The sequence below is a fragment of the Cotesia glomerata genome, linkage group LG10 (genome assembly GCF_020080835.1).
Source record: "Cotesia glomerata isolate CgM1 linkage group LG10, MPM_Cglom_v2.3, whole genome shotgun sequence".
Lineage (NCBI taxonomy): Eukaryota > Metazoa > Arthropoda > Insecta > Hymenoptera > Braconidae > Cotesia > Cotesia glomerata.
This window is the reverse complement of record NC_058167.1, coordinates 2,179,114-2,195,899: the sequence shown is the minus strand read 5'-3', so window position 1 is coordinate 2,195,899 and position 16,786 is coordinate 2,179,114.

The following is a 16,786-nucleotide window of genomic DNA, read 5'->3' as shown; positions in this document are numbered from 1 at the left end:
TGATCTCGCTCATGGTCTCGCTCATGATCTTGCTCATGGTCTCACTCATGGTCTTGCTCATGATCTCGCTCGTGGTCTCGCTAATGATCTCGCTTGTGGTCTCGCTTATCGTCTCGTTTGTTGTCTTGTTTGTCATCTCCCTAATACGTATCCAACCTATCTGTTTATCTATAAAATTTCTGAAATTATTTAAAACTTGAAATAACTCTACTCAATTATATGGAATTTTATAAAGTTGGAGTTTCGGATCTCAGCCCTAAAAATAATGTTAATTTTTTAATTTCACCTTGCATAGTGATCTAGATATTGTTCTTAAAATAGGCATTTTTTCTACAATTTTTTTGTGAAATCAGTAAATTCCAGTTTCCTGATAAGAGTCCTTTTTATTATCCTGAGAAGTAACCTGGAAGTTGTCCTATTTGTTTTCCTGATAAGACTCATTATTACCTTGATAAATAGCCTGGTCCTTATCCTGTTAGTTTTCCTGATAAGGTCCTTACTATTACCCTGTAGCCTCGATAAGCAGCCTGGGAATTTGTCCTTTTACTTTACCTAATAAAAGTCCTTATTTTTATCTTGATAAGTAGCCTAGAATTTGTCCTTATACTTCGTCTGATATGAGTCCTTTTTATTATTCTGACAATTGACTTAGAATCTTTCATCTTTATAATTTACAATAAATTAAATTTTATCTTTGATTACCTATCCATTCATTAATTCAATAGCTTCTTTAAATTTTAAAATTAAGTTTAAAATTGAGTATTTTATTTTATTTTATTTTTTAGGCGCGCAGTAGCCTATCGGATCCGGCCCTTGCTTACCAAAGCATTGGATCGGGTTCGAGTCCGGCGTACACCAATGAATATTTTCAATATTTAAGTGTATTATACTGCTCAGCCCAAGAAATAAAACGAGTTCCAATCTCAAAAGTTTACCCCCTAACGTAGTCGCTCACGACCTTAGTAGTTTATGCGACTTTAAACAAAATTAAGAAAAAAAAATTTTATTTTAAAGGTTACATTTGTTTAAACTCTTAAAAATTAGAATTATTTAAAAAAAGTAAACAAACAAAAGTAAAACGTGAAGTTGGAAATCGCAACGCAGCCAAATTTATAATTTATTCTTTTGTATTTTTTTTTAAATGTTAAATCTCGTATCTGATTGGTCAACGAAAATTTTAAATAACTCAAAAACTACTCAAAATTTTCAGTAACGACTAAGAAGTTTTATGCTCAGAATCGTTTTCTCTATTCGAATATCTTCGCTGTAAAAGTAATTTTGGATCACCCTGTATTTAAATTGCGTTTAGGAATTTCAAGTTATCATTAACTATTAACCATAATATTAACAATAATAATAATGATAATGATAACAATAATAATAATAATAGTAAGAATAACAATAAAACAATAATTACAATTTTAATAATAAATTTTATACGTTTGCTTGTGTAAATATTTAATTATAAGCAAAAAAAAAAAAAACAAGTAATAACAATAATTTGTATTAAAAAAACAAAATAAAAAAAATTTTTGTTTGAAAAAAAAAAAAAAAAAAAAAAAAACATTGCCGAGTTCTCGAACCCGGTACTTTAGGCACCCGAGCCAAAAAATTTGCCGCGAGCCTATCAAGGCATCTTACAGGGACACAGTGGTAATTTATATTTAACTTGCATTTAGGAATTCCGAGTAAGCATTAACCGTAATAACAATTATTAATGATAAATAATAATAATAATAATTATTATTATTATTATTATAATTTATAATTTATAAAAGAAGAACCTGAAAACATAAAAAATTTGACGCATGACGTCACACGCGAGGATCCTCGCGCTGACTTCATTTTTTTCCAAGCCTCACTTTTGGCTTGCCGACTCACGAACGTGCTCAGCTTCCATGTATTGGAGTAAATGCTGGCGGTTTGGTGGTGGAACTTTGTCGCGCGAGGGACAACGGACTTCGGTCGCTCTCGGCTCCTTCCGAGCAACATCGACGCTGCTCGCTCACGGATACAGTAGTGTATCATTGTGTGGCGTGTGGGTAGAGGTCTAGGGAAAGGGTAACTTCTACCCACGATCTGGCTGCACTGCCCTTTCGTTAAGATATCGGCTGGCATTTTCTCTGTACATAGGTATTTTAAATGTATTGTTTTTTTTTCACATAATTCGCGGATAAAGTGATGTCTCACATCGATATGTTTAGTTCTTGGGTGATAACTGTTGTTTTGTGCGAGCTTTATCGCGCCCTGACTATCATTTAGTATAGTTACACATTCATCTTGAATATCTATACTTTTTAAAACATGACGTAGGTACAGTGCTTCCTTGGAAGCTTCCGAAATCGCCATATATTCGGCTTCGAGACTAGATAATGCTACTGTACATTGTTTACGTGCTTCCCAGCTGATAGGACCACCAGCGAATATAAACGCGTAGCCGGAGTACGACCTTCGATCAACAATGTCTGAGCTCCAATCTGCGTCTACGACACTAAATAATGGGATATTTGTACGTTCATACATAATACCGCACTCAATGGTACCTTTCAAGTATCGTAGAACTCTTTTAGCGGCTTTCTAGTGACTTTCATCGTAATTTGTATTAAATTGACTCAAGTAGTTAACAGTATAAGCAATATCCGTTCTAGTCATTACGGATAAATATAATAACGCGCCTATTAAACTTTGATAAGGATATTGACTCATTATATTTGTATTAGTATGTTTGGGTTTTTCTAATTTACAATTTTTCTCAATCGGTGTTAGTGATTCTTTGCATTTATTCATACCAAAACGTTCTAATAATTTTTCTATGTACGACCTATGACTCATACATACTCTCTTGTCTTTATCGCGTGAAAATTCAATACCTAGACAATTATTTATTTTCCCTAAATCTTTCATTTCAAATGACCTTGCTAGCTCTCGTTTCACTTCACATAACCATTCGTTATCATTAGTTGCAAAAATCATATCATCAACATATATTGCAACATAGATATCGTCATGGCGACCCCAGGAACCCAACACTATCTCAAGATTTATTTTAGTATTATATGTATTATTTAATTTGTTTATTTAGTTAACTTTGTTTAAGGTGTGTTTTATTATTTTTGTTATTCGTGTGATGCACCCGGCGAATTGGGTATGTTATGCCGGCTGAGCCGGCGCAGGAGGACATTAAAGAGCCGAAATTTATTGTTTATTTATATCTTTTGTCATTGTATTTTTTTAAATGGTTAACTAAAGACCATATATAGTATATATATAGGTATCAACCTATATGAAATTTGGAATTTTGCCGATAAAATCCGACGAAGGAAAATTATTTTGCCCCGCGCATATCGTTTTTTTGGGCATAATAACGAGGATTTTTTATTAGAATTATTGTTAAGTAATTATTAGTTATGTTTAATTTTGGTATGCGCTAAATGTCCACCAGGATAGGCTCGAATTTTGGAGAATCCAAAATCGTAAGAATTGGACTGGAGAACGCCGTGTAAATTATTTTAGTGAGCCGTAGGATGGCTGTAAGAACGCCAAAATTATTCTCCGGGCAAAAATTAGTGAGGGAAATAATTTTGTGCAAAATTAATTATTGAAAATGAAATTTCGAAATTAAAAACTTAGAATTAATTGACGTTTTTCGAGCTTCTAAACCTGGTGATAGGTGTCTAAAACGATCCTTCCGTTTCGTTGCAAGTGACTTTTTGGAAAAATGATAGTCCCAAATTTATCGCGGAAAAGGCATCCAGTACCACTGAGACGATTTTCCCTGAGGAGGCTATCCAGAAGGGAAAAACGCTAAGGAACTCAAGTTACCCAGAGACCTTCTGTCAGGGTGCGGCAGGTGATCATAGTCGAGTAGGAGAGATCGAGCTGGAGGCTATCCTCTCGATCCTTGGGGACGGTGATTAAGAGGTCGAGGAAGTCGGCTAGATACCTCGACTTCGGGGACCCGTGCTGGCAGCACCGCGGGAGAAGAGAGTTGGAGACTATCCTCTCGTTTTTCTGGGGGAATCCCGAGTAGGAAATTGACCCACTAGCGCCGCGAACTGGAGAACGCGATTTTTGGAAACTCCCAGACGGTCGGTAAAACAGAAAATGATCACACCGAAAAGTCGGCAAGACAGATTTCCATTGTACCATCGGTCGGCATAACACAAAGTGACCGTATTGAAAATCGGTAAGTAGGTTCCTGTTTTACCATCAGTCGGTAAAACAGAAAAATACCGGGAAGCGCGGATTTGGGCGAATGAGTGTGTCTACCATTTTGTAAAGGTGATAGAAGGTTTTTCTTTTCACCACGATGTTTAATTATTGTTACTAAATAAAAGATTTCTATTGTTTCTTCTATTACGTTTTGTTCTGGTTTATTTAGACAGTCCCCTTTTTGACCCTGGACATCGGCGAGCTCTAAATTCGAGCCGGGGATTTATTGATATTGCCTAGTACGGTCTCTTCTAGGATTTTTGGATCATGGAAACTGGACTCGGGTTAATTTAGTTAATTAGATAATAAAAAGGGCTAAAATCCCTCTTATCACCAATTTTACCCGTTACAAATTTTTAGCGCTCAAACAGGGACGTGACGTGACGTGACGTGATTATCGTGGAGTAGCGGGTAAAACTAATAGTAGATTTTTTTTTTATTGAAAAAAAAAAAGAACTAGAGCAATGGCGGAATCGGGATCGCGAACGTGGCTATAGTCCCTGCGCAAGGAAGAGGTTAAGAAAGAACTCGCAAAGTACCCGGTAACCTTTGAACCGGATGCAAAGTTAGCCGAGCTACGGTTTCTCCTGCGAACTGCACTGAATCAAACGAAAACGGCTAACGGAGGCCGTGCGGGGCGCTACGATAAGCTCTTAGTTGATCTCGACCGATCTGAGATCGAACTCGACGGCCTCGAGGACCCCGAGGGTGATACCCGTGATGATGGTGCCGAGGGAGAGGAAAGACACCGACCATCCGATGAAGAAGAAACTGAGGAAGCCGAAGATGAGAACCAGCTCCAGGAGGAACAGATAAGAGCTGAAATTGAAGCTGAAGAACGCGAGCGGGAATTACGAGAGCGGATTGAGAACGAAGTCCGAGAGCGGATGGAACGCGAGTTTCGGGGACGAGCGGAAGTCGAAAATGACGAGACGGAACGTGATAAGAATGAACGAGAGCAAGAGGAAAAAGAGCGAGAGCGACGCGAAAACGAGCGCGCGGAGAAAGAGCGGGCGGAACGACAATTGCGGGAACGTTTTAGACGCGAAATCCGCGCCCAAATCGCGCGAGAACGCGAACAACCCGCGGGACGTCCCACCGAGGCAAGACCGCGACCAGACTGTGTGGACCAGGACCAGGGAGCCACTCCGACGCGCAATCCCGCCTCCACACCGGGTCCTCGTCTCCAGCAACCCACCACGCGTAGATCGGTGACCGACGTTACCCCGCAAACCGACGCTGACGAACTACGACGCAGAGATATGGTCCGGAAGTGGGGAGTCATCTTTAAGGGGGAACGCGACGTCCAAGATTTCTTGGAACGATTAGAAGAGCTAGCGGAGAGCTATGGCTACGAACTCGATCAGTTGGTACCCTGCATCCCCATGCTCCTCCGCGATAAAGCCCTGCTTTGGTACCGAAACAACAAGCGGAACTGGGCTTCTTGGGAGGACTTCAGCAACGACCTGAAGGCGTTTTACCTACCCCCGGGCTTGGAACTAGATTTAGAAGAGCAGATCCGTAATCGAATGCAAGGGACTTCGGAAGACGCGGCGGAATACGCCACTCGACTGCAAACGCTGATGCGGAGGCACTGAAGGATGTCCACGACGGCCCGTCTCACCCGTCTGTACCAAAACTTGCGACCGGAGTACCGAAGGTACATGAAGCGAACCGAATTTACAAACGTCGCGGAAATGCTACGCCTCACCGGCGAATACGAGCAGCTGATTGCGCAGGAAAGGACGTCCCGGCCGAAGGAGACCAAAGCGGTAGCCCAACACCCACCGAACCCGACCCGAACCTCCCCATTGGAGATCATGGAATACGACCGGAGGGACCAGTGCTGGAAATGCCGAGAAAAAGGCCACGCCCGCTGGCAATGCCCGAACCCATGGGTCAAATTTTGTAGTCATTGTGGCGAGTTGGGCACGACGTACAGAAATTGTCCTTGCCCAGATCAGGGAAATGCCAACAGGACCGGTGTGAGCTTCCCGCAGCGGCTTACGACACCTCGGGAAGCAACCAGAGCAGGGAACGAACCCGTGAAACGACCACCCACCCAGACACCAAACGCGCCAGTACCGAAACCGGGCAATTCCAACCAACCCCAGTAAAACCACACGACAAACGCCCGTTCGCCGAGATTAGATTAGGCAAAGAAACGATACACGCGCTATTGGACACCGGGGCCACCACATTGCTCATCTCTCAACGCACCTGGGATTTGATCCGTCGCGAGCGACTCTACGTCGAATTCAATCCGGCCCAGACAAAAGGGACTACCTTAGGGAACCATGTGATACAAACCATGCGAAAAGCCTGGGTCCACGTTTTGGTTGAGGACCGGCCCTACACTCTACCCTTCCATGTTGTCCCTGCCTACGCCAGTGACATGCTCCTGGGCATGGACAATCTTGGGACATTAGGCTACCGACTGATCCGAGAACTAGAGGCTGTCGACGCAGTAGAACTAACCTACGATCTCGAGACCGCGCAGCACGAGATAAAAGGGTGGTTACGGATAGACGAGGGGATAAAAGGACCCGCACGGTGCGCGACGCACCGAATCAAGGTAAAACCCGGCATCGAACCGATCAAAACACGATACTTCCCAAAGAACCCGAGGATGCAGGAGATCATGAACCGCGAAGTCGATCAAATGCTCAAGGAGGGAGTCATCGAACCCTCCAACAGCCCGTGGAATTCGCCGGTGGTCCTGATCCAAAAGAAATCCCACAAATATCGGTTCTGCGTGGATTTTCGTAGAGTAAATGAGGTCTCCGAGAAGGACGTATTTCCGATCCCCCACGTAAACACATCACTGGATAAACTCCGGCGAGCCAAGTACATTAGTACCATCGATCTGAATAGCGGCTACTGGCAGATCCCTCTTGAGGTCAGTAGCAAACCAATCACCGCTTTCACGGTCCCGGGTCGAGGCCTGTTCCAGTTCAAGGTAATGCCTTTCGGGCTGGATTCAGCCCCCGCAACGTTTCAGCGAGCAATGTACGACGTAGTAGGCGCGGATCTGGAACTCCACGTGATCGTATACCTGGACGACATAATCGTCATCAGTGAAACGCTGGACCAACATATGGAGATCCTGGACAAAGTGATGGAACGCTTACGCGCCGCGAACCTCAAAATTAACCACGAGAAAAGTCGTTTCCTAGAAAGGAGCACGATATATCTGGGACACGTGATTGACAAGGACGGCATCCGGACTGACCCCGAAAAAGTACAGTGTAATAGTAAAATTAATTCAAAAAATATCTTAGTTTATTATATTGTGATTGAAAATATCAAATAAAAATACACAAAGGTTTCTTCAATCATACTTATTAATTTTTGAATTTTTGGCAGTCACTTATAAAAGTGACTGCATGTTATTAATAATTCTTACATTTTTGAAAATTTTCGAAAAGAGCGATCACCGAGATCGAACCACCACGAGACCCGAAGGGGCTGCGCAGATTCCTGGGGATGATATCGTGGTATCGAAGATTCCTTCCCTTCTGTGCGGAACTGACCAAACCCCTGACGTCGCTTCTCCAGAAAAGAAAACGCTGGAGGTGGGGTGAAACGGAACAACGCGCGTTCGAGAAGCTCAAAGACAGCTTAAAGACGGCGCCAGTGCTGGCAGCACCCGACTTCTCGAAGCGGTTTAGTCTACAAACGAACACCAGCGACATAGGCATTGGTGCCGTGCTCACGCAGGAGCAGGATAATCAGGAACGGGTCATTGCATAGACCAACCGCACGCTAAACAAAGCCGAGCGCAACTATACCGTGACCGAGAAGGAGTGCTTGGCTGTCGTCTGGGCGATCCAGAAGCTAAAACCTTTTCTCGAAGGCTACGAGTTTACGGTCATTACGGACCACCAGTCGTTGAAATGGCTGCGAACGATGGAAAGTCCCAGCGGCCGCGTCGCGAGATGGAATTTAGCCTTGCAGCAGTTCGATTTCGATGTAGTCTACCGCCGGGGAAAATGGAATAAAGTCGCCGACGCACTATCTCGCCTGCATCCGAGCAACGAAATAAACGGGAGATCCCCAGACGAGGTGGCCACTCTCGTTTTCGATGCCCTGGACTGGAGTGACACCTAGTACGATCGAATATCGAAAGGGGTGGAGAACGACCCCCAAAGATACCCAGAATACTGTATAAAGCAAGGGCTGCTGTACCGGCACCGATACCACAGCTTGGACTACGCCAACCGAGGCGACGTCTGGAAGCTTCGTATCCCAGTAGCCGGCACTAGACATATTCTCAATGAGAACCACGACACACCGACAGCCGGGCACGGAGGAATTGCAAAAACGATCGCTCGAATCTTCCGACATTATTATTGGCCCCGCATGCGGGCAGACATCATGGAATATGTCCGACGCTGCAAGAACTGCCAGGCATTCAAAGCCACATAGCAACCCCCGTCGGCCCCGATGGGTACCATTCCTGCCCTACGACCTTGGGCCGTGGTAGTCACCGATGTCATCGGACCTAAGCCACGATCCTCTCGGAGAATGTTATACCTCGTGGTATTCCAGGATAAGTTTACTAAATGGGTAGAGATTCAGCCTCTACGCCAACAAACGGCCGTGGCAATCACGAATGCGTTCAGGGAACGAATCCTATTGCGATTCGGGAGGGTAGACACCATAATCACGGACAATGGCACACCCTTTGTCAGTTAGGAGTTTACCACCCTACTCAAGCAATTCGGGATACAACATATACGAACGCCGCCCTATTCACCTCAGTGCAACCCCGTCAAACGCACTAATCGGGTGATAGGGACCATGATCGCCCAGTTCGTCGGATCGAACCAACGAAACTGGGACAAACAAGTACCCGAGTTCGCGTTTGCCTACAAGACCGCGAAACACGACGCGACCGAATTCTCGCCAGCATATCTTAATTACGGCCGCGAAATGCACCCTCCAGTACCCAAACGAACTCAAGCTGACCAAGGGAAGGGAGAAGTTCATGACCCGCAACGATCAGCTCAAACCCTAGCCGACACACTTGACCTGGTAAAGGTTAATTTGGCCCAGAGCTACGGGAAGCAGGCCAAATACTACAATAAAAGGCGCGGAAATTGGCAACCCGCCGTCAGAGATCTAGTGTGCAAACGGGAACGCCATCTGTCCTCGGCAATCGACAATTTCTCGGCGAAACTCGCAGAAAAGTACTCGACCGGATTCACCGTGAGTAGAGTCGTGGGACCCTCGGTATACGAAATCACAAAAGAGGGCAAGACCCTCACCGCGCATTTAAAAGACCTGAAACCCTTTCATGAGGGCAATCTGACGTCGGGAGAGCCCGAATCCGAGCCAGGAAATGGCGACAACGCGAAACATGAACCTTACGAAGACCCCGAATATGACGAAAACCGCTGAATCACGCGCGCCATGTCCAGTAAGGCAAAGGTATCTTTTGCTGACCCTATTGAAGTAGAAACGGGGACACTCCCCGGAAGTAACCGAGTTCACACTCTTTCTATCACCTGAATGAGACGAGCATGACGATAGTAGGTTAAGATTTTGTTTGTACGAGTGTGAGCGCTGACGGCGGCATTTTTTTGTCGTTTTTGTTACAGATGGCCAATGAGCTCACCATGGAGGAGGAGATCTGGCTTATGGAGGAAATGTTAAACCGACCGTCCCGCCTCGAGATCACACCACTTCCTGACGACCGATGTCCGAGCATCAAAACCCCGGCAAGGAAATCTGCTATCCAAGTTGTCGAGGACCGAGCCCTCGACGCAAGCATACTGATGCTCGGGGCGCACGAACCGTATGACCCGGCCAATCCAGGGTTTGTACCGCCCACTACTCGACCGACGACAACCACGAGCATTGGGAAACCCCCAGCGCTCCTGAAGCCGTCGTACCCAGCACGACGCAGACAAATCGTCATCAAACCAGCCCCACCATGCTTGGTGGGACTGGCCAAACGCCCATCAGCCAGGGAGGATGTCTTCACTCTGGATCCACACCAGCGCAGTCCACAGCGGAGAGCCAATTGGAAGGAACCCCACTGCAAATCGGTGCGCCAGATCATACACCGTACTGCAGCCTGGCTGACCTATGACGACGCACCGTTACTGGCGGAGTACCCGGAGCAGTTCGAGACACTCCCCGGCGACCTGTTTGCGACTCCAAAACACCCCCAGACCGCACTGGAACGGTTGCTCGCCGCGCTGACGCCGCTCGACAGTATCCGGCGCAGACAAGGCACCAGGAGGGCAACTTTCACGGCTTACGATACCGCACTGCGTCTTTTCAAGGTGACGCAGTACCGGACGAAAAGAGGCAAGTAACCTCACTTCTTTTCTTTGCCAGGAAAAAAGGGTGCAACATAGGCATCGTCATGGCGACCCCAGGAACCCAACACTATCTCAAGATTTATTTTAGTATTATATGTATTATTTAATTTGTTTATTTAGTTAACTTTGTTTAAGGTGTGTTTTATTATTTTTGTTATTCGTGTGACGCACCCGGCGAATAGGGTATGTTATGCCGGCTGAGCCGGCGCAGGAAGGCATTAAAGAGCCGAAATTTATTGTATATTTATATCTTTTGTCATTGTTTTTTTTAAATGGTTAACTAAAGAGTTCATTATAGCTGAGATCTCGTTATCTACTACATTCCATTTGATGGTATCATGTATTTACAGAAGGCCATAGGGTGAGTTATTGGATAGCTTCATCTCTGAATTTGGAAAGTTTTATCCAAATTACAAAAATATTGTAATACTAGGCGACTTAAATTGCAACTTGATGAAAACTGATCGAGCTTCAACACATCTAAATGTTTTTATATCTGATTCTGCTCTTTACTGCGTTCTCTTTGGACCTACGTTTCATACTTCCGATGTTGATTCATGGCTTGATGTTATCATTCTGGATAATGAAGATAAACTTGGAAAATACTCTAAATCTTTGTCGCCTTTTATAGGTGGACATGATTACTTGCTTTGTGAGTATAAATTAGAACCACCAAGATGTCAAAGTAAGCTAATGAAATTCCGGGATTTTAGAAATTGTAATCATGATGCTCTAACAAAATGTATGGCAACAAGACTGAGGTTAGATAGTGATTTTATCAGTCTCGATCCAGATGAGCTTGTCTCCTACTTTACACAACAAGTTATTTCTTCCCTGGATTGTCATGCACCCATGGCTACAAGAAGTGTACATCGTCGTAGATGTCCCTGGCTAACTCAGAAACTCCTACTCGAGCTTCGGGAACGTGATAAGCTGTATAAAAGTGCTAAAAGAACAAATAATCGTGATTTACTAGCACTTTATAAAAATAAGAGGAGAGATTTGGAGGTAAAATTAAACATTGCGCGTGATGATCATTTTAAAAATTATCTGGAAGAAAATAAATCAGGATCAAACATATGGAGTAAACTGAAGCGTGTGGGACTTATAAACATTAAACAATCATCTCCTCTCGACCACTTTGCTACGGATTCCTTAAATAATTTCTATGCAAAAACTTTGACGCGACATCCATCATGTGATTTAGATTTTGTTCAAAATCTGCCATGTCTTTCTGTCAAAAAAGTTGTCTGTGAGTTCAAGTAGAATCAAATTGATATAGTTGATGTCACAAAAAATCTACAGCAATCTTTACAAAAGTCAAGCAGAAACAGCCCTGATGGCTTAAATTTGAAATGGTTAAAAGACCATTTACCCCAAGTGTCGCTGTTCCTGAAAGAAATCTTCAATCGATCGTTAGACACTAGTCTATTTCCCATAACTTGGAAATCTGTTTTTATTGTACCTTTAAATAAAGTTACTCTACCAAAATCTATGTCTGATACTAGACAAATTGCAAATCTCTCACATATGGCAAAAGTATTTGAACGAATTGTTGCAAATCAGGTTGTAGCTTACCTCGAAACAAATAACCTAATTGATAACTTTCAGTCAGGTTTCCGCAAATACCATAGTACTCAAGCAGCTTTGCTTAGATTAACTGATGAGATTCGTCTAACAATTGATCGAGATGAATTGACATTCCTCATCCTGCTTGATTTTACTAAAGCCTTTGATTATCTAAATCATAAAGTATTATTTACAAGAATGTATTAATTGGGTTTCTCGATTGATTCTATTTCTTGGTTTCAGTCCTATTTAACGGGAAGGTCACAAGCAGTCATCGATTCTTCAAATATGCCTTCAAGCTGGGTCTTCACTTCATCAGGTGTACCTCAAGGATCTATATTGGGTCCAATATTATTTCTCATAGTGATAAATAGTGTGGTACGTCAGCTTCATTATTGTAATTATGGGTTATTTGCCGATGACATGTGGGCTTATCTACACTTCAAATCATGCAATTTGATTGATGCGGCCTTCCGGTTGACCTCTGATGCTAAAGCGGTAGCAGGCTGGGCTTATGAAAATAGCTTTGAAATAAATTATCAAAAGACCAAAGTAATGATTCTGGGTAGTAAACATAAATTAAAACTCCTAGAAGATTGTCTATTGCCGGAGATTATCGTTGATGGAAATATTATACCATATGTAAGCTCCACTAAACATCTAGGGGTCCATATTTCGAGAACTCTTTCCTGGGACATGCATATTTCGCAGCTGTCACGTAAAGTGTATGGTGCACTAAATAGTTTAAAATACAGAAAGAATATCTTATCATTAACATCTCGTAAATTACTAACATCCGCCACTATTCTTCCTATAATTGATTATTGTTCGGTAGTGTTGCTTGGCCTAACTACTAAACTTGATTGTAAACTTCAGCGTCTTGTAAATAGTATTAGTCGATTTATTTTTAATTTAAAACGGGATGAACATATTACACCATATCGACGTCAACTAAATTGGTTAACTGTTAAGTCGCGCAGGTTGTATTATTTGGGCTTCTTATTCTACAAACTATTATCTACAGGTGAACCTAAATTTCTGAGAAGCCTATTTGTTGATGAAGACCCTGAAATTAGACGATCAGACAGATTAGCAGCAAAAAATAACGTCATGTTCAAACTTCCCAAATTTTCGAGTACCATTTATAAATATTCTTTTGTTGTTTCTGCTATCAGGTTCTGGCAAGATTTGCCACCTGAAATCCCAAACTCTCTTAGCTTAGAATCATTTAAATCGAAACTATTTGATTTTCTTTTAAGTTTAGATTAGCTAGATTTCTATTTACAATTATTGTACTATACTAGTAAAGTAAAAATTGTGTATATTAAGATACTAAAAACTGTAATCATGCTACTCTTTCTCATGCACTTAAATATTACGTCTAGCTACGATATACTTCTCATTTAAATTATATTGTTTATAGATATTAAAAAATTTTATATGTAACCAATACTTCAAATCTCATTTTATTACTTATGTGAAACTAAATTATATGTATTTTACTTTTTGCTATTTGGCTCTATGCCTTGGCATTTAAATTTCAATAAATAAATAAATAAATAAAGACCATATATAGGTATAAACCTATATGAAATTTGGAATTTTGCCGATAAAATCCGACGAAGGAAAATTATTTTGCCCCGCGCATATCGTTTTTTTGGGCATAATAACAAGGATTTTTTATTAGAATTATTGTTAAGTAATTATTAGTTATGTTTAATTTTGGTATGCGCTAAATGTCCACCAGGATAGGCTCGAATTTCGGAGAATCCAAAATCGTAAGAATTGGACTGGAGAACGCCGTGTAAATTATTTTAGTGAGCCGTAGGATGGCTGTAAGAACGCCAAAATTATTCTCCGGGCAAAAATTAGTGAAGGAAATAATTTTGTGCAAAATTAATTATTGAAAATGAAATTTCGAAATTAAAAACTTAGAATTAATTGACGTTTTTCGAGCTTCTAAACCTGGCGATAGGTGTCTAAAACGATCCTTCCGTTTCGTTGCAAGTGACTTTTTGGAAAAATGATAGTCCCAAATTTATCGCGGAAAAGGCATCCAGTACCACTGAGACGATTTTCCCTGAGGAGGCTATCCAGAAGGGAAAAACGCTAAGGAACTCAAGTTACCCAGAGACCTTCTGTCAGGGTGCGGCAGGTGATCATAGTCGAGTAGGAGAGATCGAGCTGGAGGCTATCCTCTCGATCCTTGGGGACGGTGATTAAGAGGTCGAGGAAGTCGGCTAGATACCTCGACTTCGGGGACCCGTGCTGGCAGCACCGCGGGAGAAGAGAGTTGGAGACTATCCTCTCGTTTCTCCGGGGGAATCCCGAGTAGGAAATTGACCCACTAGCGCCGCGAACTGGAGAACGCGATTTTTGGAAACTCCCAGACGGTCGGTAAAACAGAAAATGATCACACCAAAAAGTCGGCAAGGCAGATTTCCATTGTACCATCGGTCGGCATAACACAAAGTGACTGTATTGAAAATCGGTAAGTAGGTTCCTGTTTTACCATCAGTCGGTAAAACAGAAAAATACCGGGAAGCGCGGATTTGGACGAATGAGTGTGTCTACCATTTTGTAAAGGTGATAGAAGGTTTTTCTTCTCACCACGATGTTTAATTATTGTTACTAAATAAAAGATTTCTATTGTTTCTTCTATTACGTTTTGTTCTGGTTTATTTAGACAGTCCCCTTTTTGACCCTGGACATCGGCGAGCTCTAAATTCGAGCCGGGGATTTATTGATATTGCCTAGTACGGTCTCTTCTAGGATTTTTGGATCATGGAAACTGGACTCGGGTTAATTTAGTTAATTAGATAATAAAAGGGGCTAAAATCCCTCTTATCACCAATTTTACCCGTTACAATATACCGATTAACATTATTTTATTTTCCTTGCACGGTATAAACATACACGGTTCTTGTGGTATTAATTCGAAATTTAATCTTTTTAATTCGTCTACTAATCTCTTATGCCATGCTAAATCTGATTGCCGTTAACCATACAGCGCTTTCTTTAATAAACAAACCGAATTATTATTTTCATCTATGGCTTTTATCCATCGCTCGGCTGTTTCAATAATTCTCTTATCGCGAATAACACTACCACTCGATCCTACTTTATCATTATTTATTATCTTAATTAATACTTTACGTAGTTGATCAGGAACTTCCATGTAAACCTTTTCTTCGAGGTTACCATTTAAATATGCAGTAACAACATCGATCTGGTGCATTTCTAAACCTAGCTCCGCTGAAATGGCTGCTAACAATCTCACCGACGTTGACCTCATTACCGGAGAATATGTCTCATAGAAATCCTCCCCTAGTCGTTGTGAGCAACCCTTTGCGACCAGGCGAGCTTTCTTTCTTCCTGTATTTTTCGTACAGAGGACAAGGCGATTCCCGATCACTTTTCTTTCTTTTGGACGTGTAGTGATCTCCCAAGTGACATTCTTTATTTGTGTTAGAAATTCATCTTCCAGGGCTAATTTCCATTGATTGGCATCTTCAGATTCCATTGCATCTTTCCATGTCATTGGGTCCTGAACTGCGAGATTTGTAATGAATGCGTCGTCATCTTCCGACATCATTACGTCGATCTCATCTTCTTCACTGCTAGTATCTGTATCTATTTCTTGAGCTACATCACGATATTGCTTGCGTGGTCTTCCTACTGATCCCGTGCGTACTATTCTTGGTCTGCCACGGCCTTTCTTTGGGGGTTCAATTATTTTATTCCACGTTATAGTTGCTCCTCTTTTGCGCAACATTTGTGTGTTTTCAGGTATTGCTTCTGAAATTGGTTCACTTGCAGTTCTCCTCATTAAACTTCTTCCTCTGTTTGCCTTACGGAACTTTCTGTCTGTCAAGTCTTCTCCTGTTATGACAGTTTCGAATTCAACATCAAAATTATTTTCTTTGCATTCATTTTTATCATACATTTCTTTATATTCATTTTCGTATACTGGCTTATCTAAAAATCTGACATCACGGCTTATCACTAGCTTATTTGTCTTCAATAGATGCACTCTGTAGGCTTTTGAGTTTTTGTCGTAGCCCATTAACATTCCTCCCTCGGCTCTTGAGTCAAATTTCCCCTTATTTGTTCTTTTATCTTTCACAAATACTTTACAACCGAAAGTTTTGATGTATGCGACGGTAGGAGTTTTCTCTTTCCATTGGCTAAATGGTACCTGTCCCTTCAGCGCTGTAATTGGGCACCGATTTCGAACGTAGCAAGCTGTGTTAATAGCTTCTGCCCAAAAAGCTGGTGGGACGCCTGCTTGACGCATCATACATCTGGCCATTTCCACTAAGGTGCGATTCATCCTTTCGGCAATACCGTTTTGCTATGGAGTATATGGTGTTGTCAACCTTCTCTGAATACCACATGATCTCAAATATGTGTCGAATTCTTCATTTACATATTCACGTCCGTTATCGGACTGTAAAGCTTTTATTTTTTTATTTGTGAAATTTTCCACCTCAGCCTTGTATTCCTGGAATGTCTTGAGTATTTCACTCTTGTTTTTCACAAAATACACTTGGCACCAACGTGACTTGTCATCTATAAATGTCACAAAATATTTTTTCCCGGATACTGATGAATGCCTCATTGGCCCACACACATCAGTATGTACGATCTCTAATAAGTCCCGAGTACAGTCA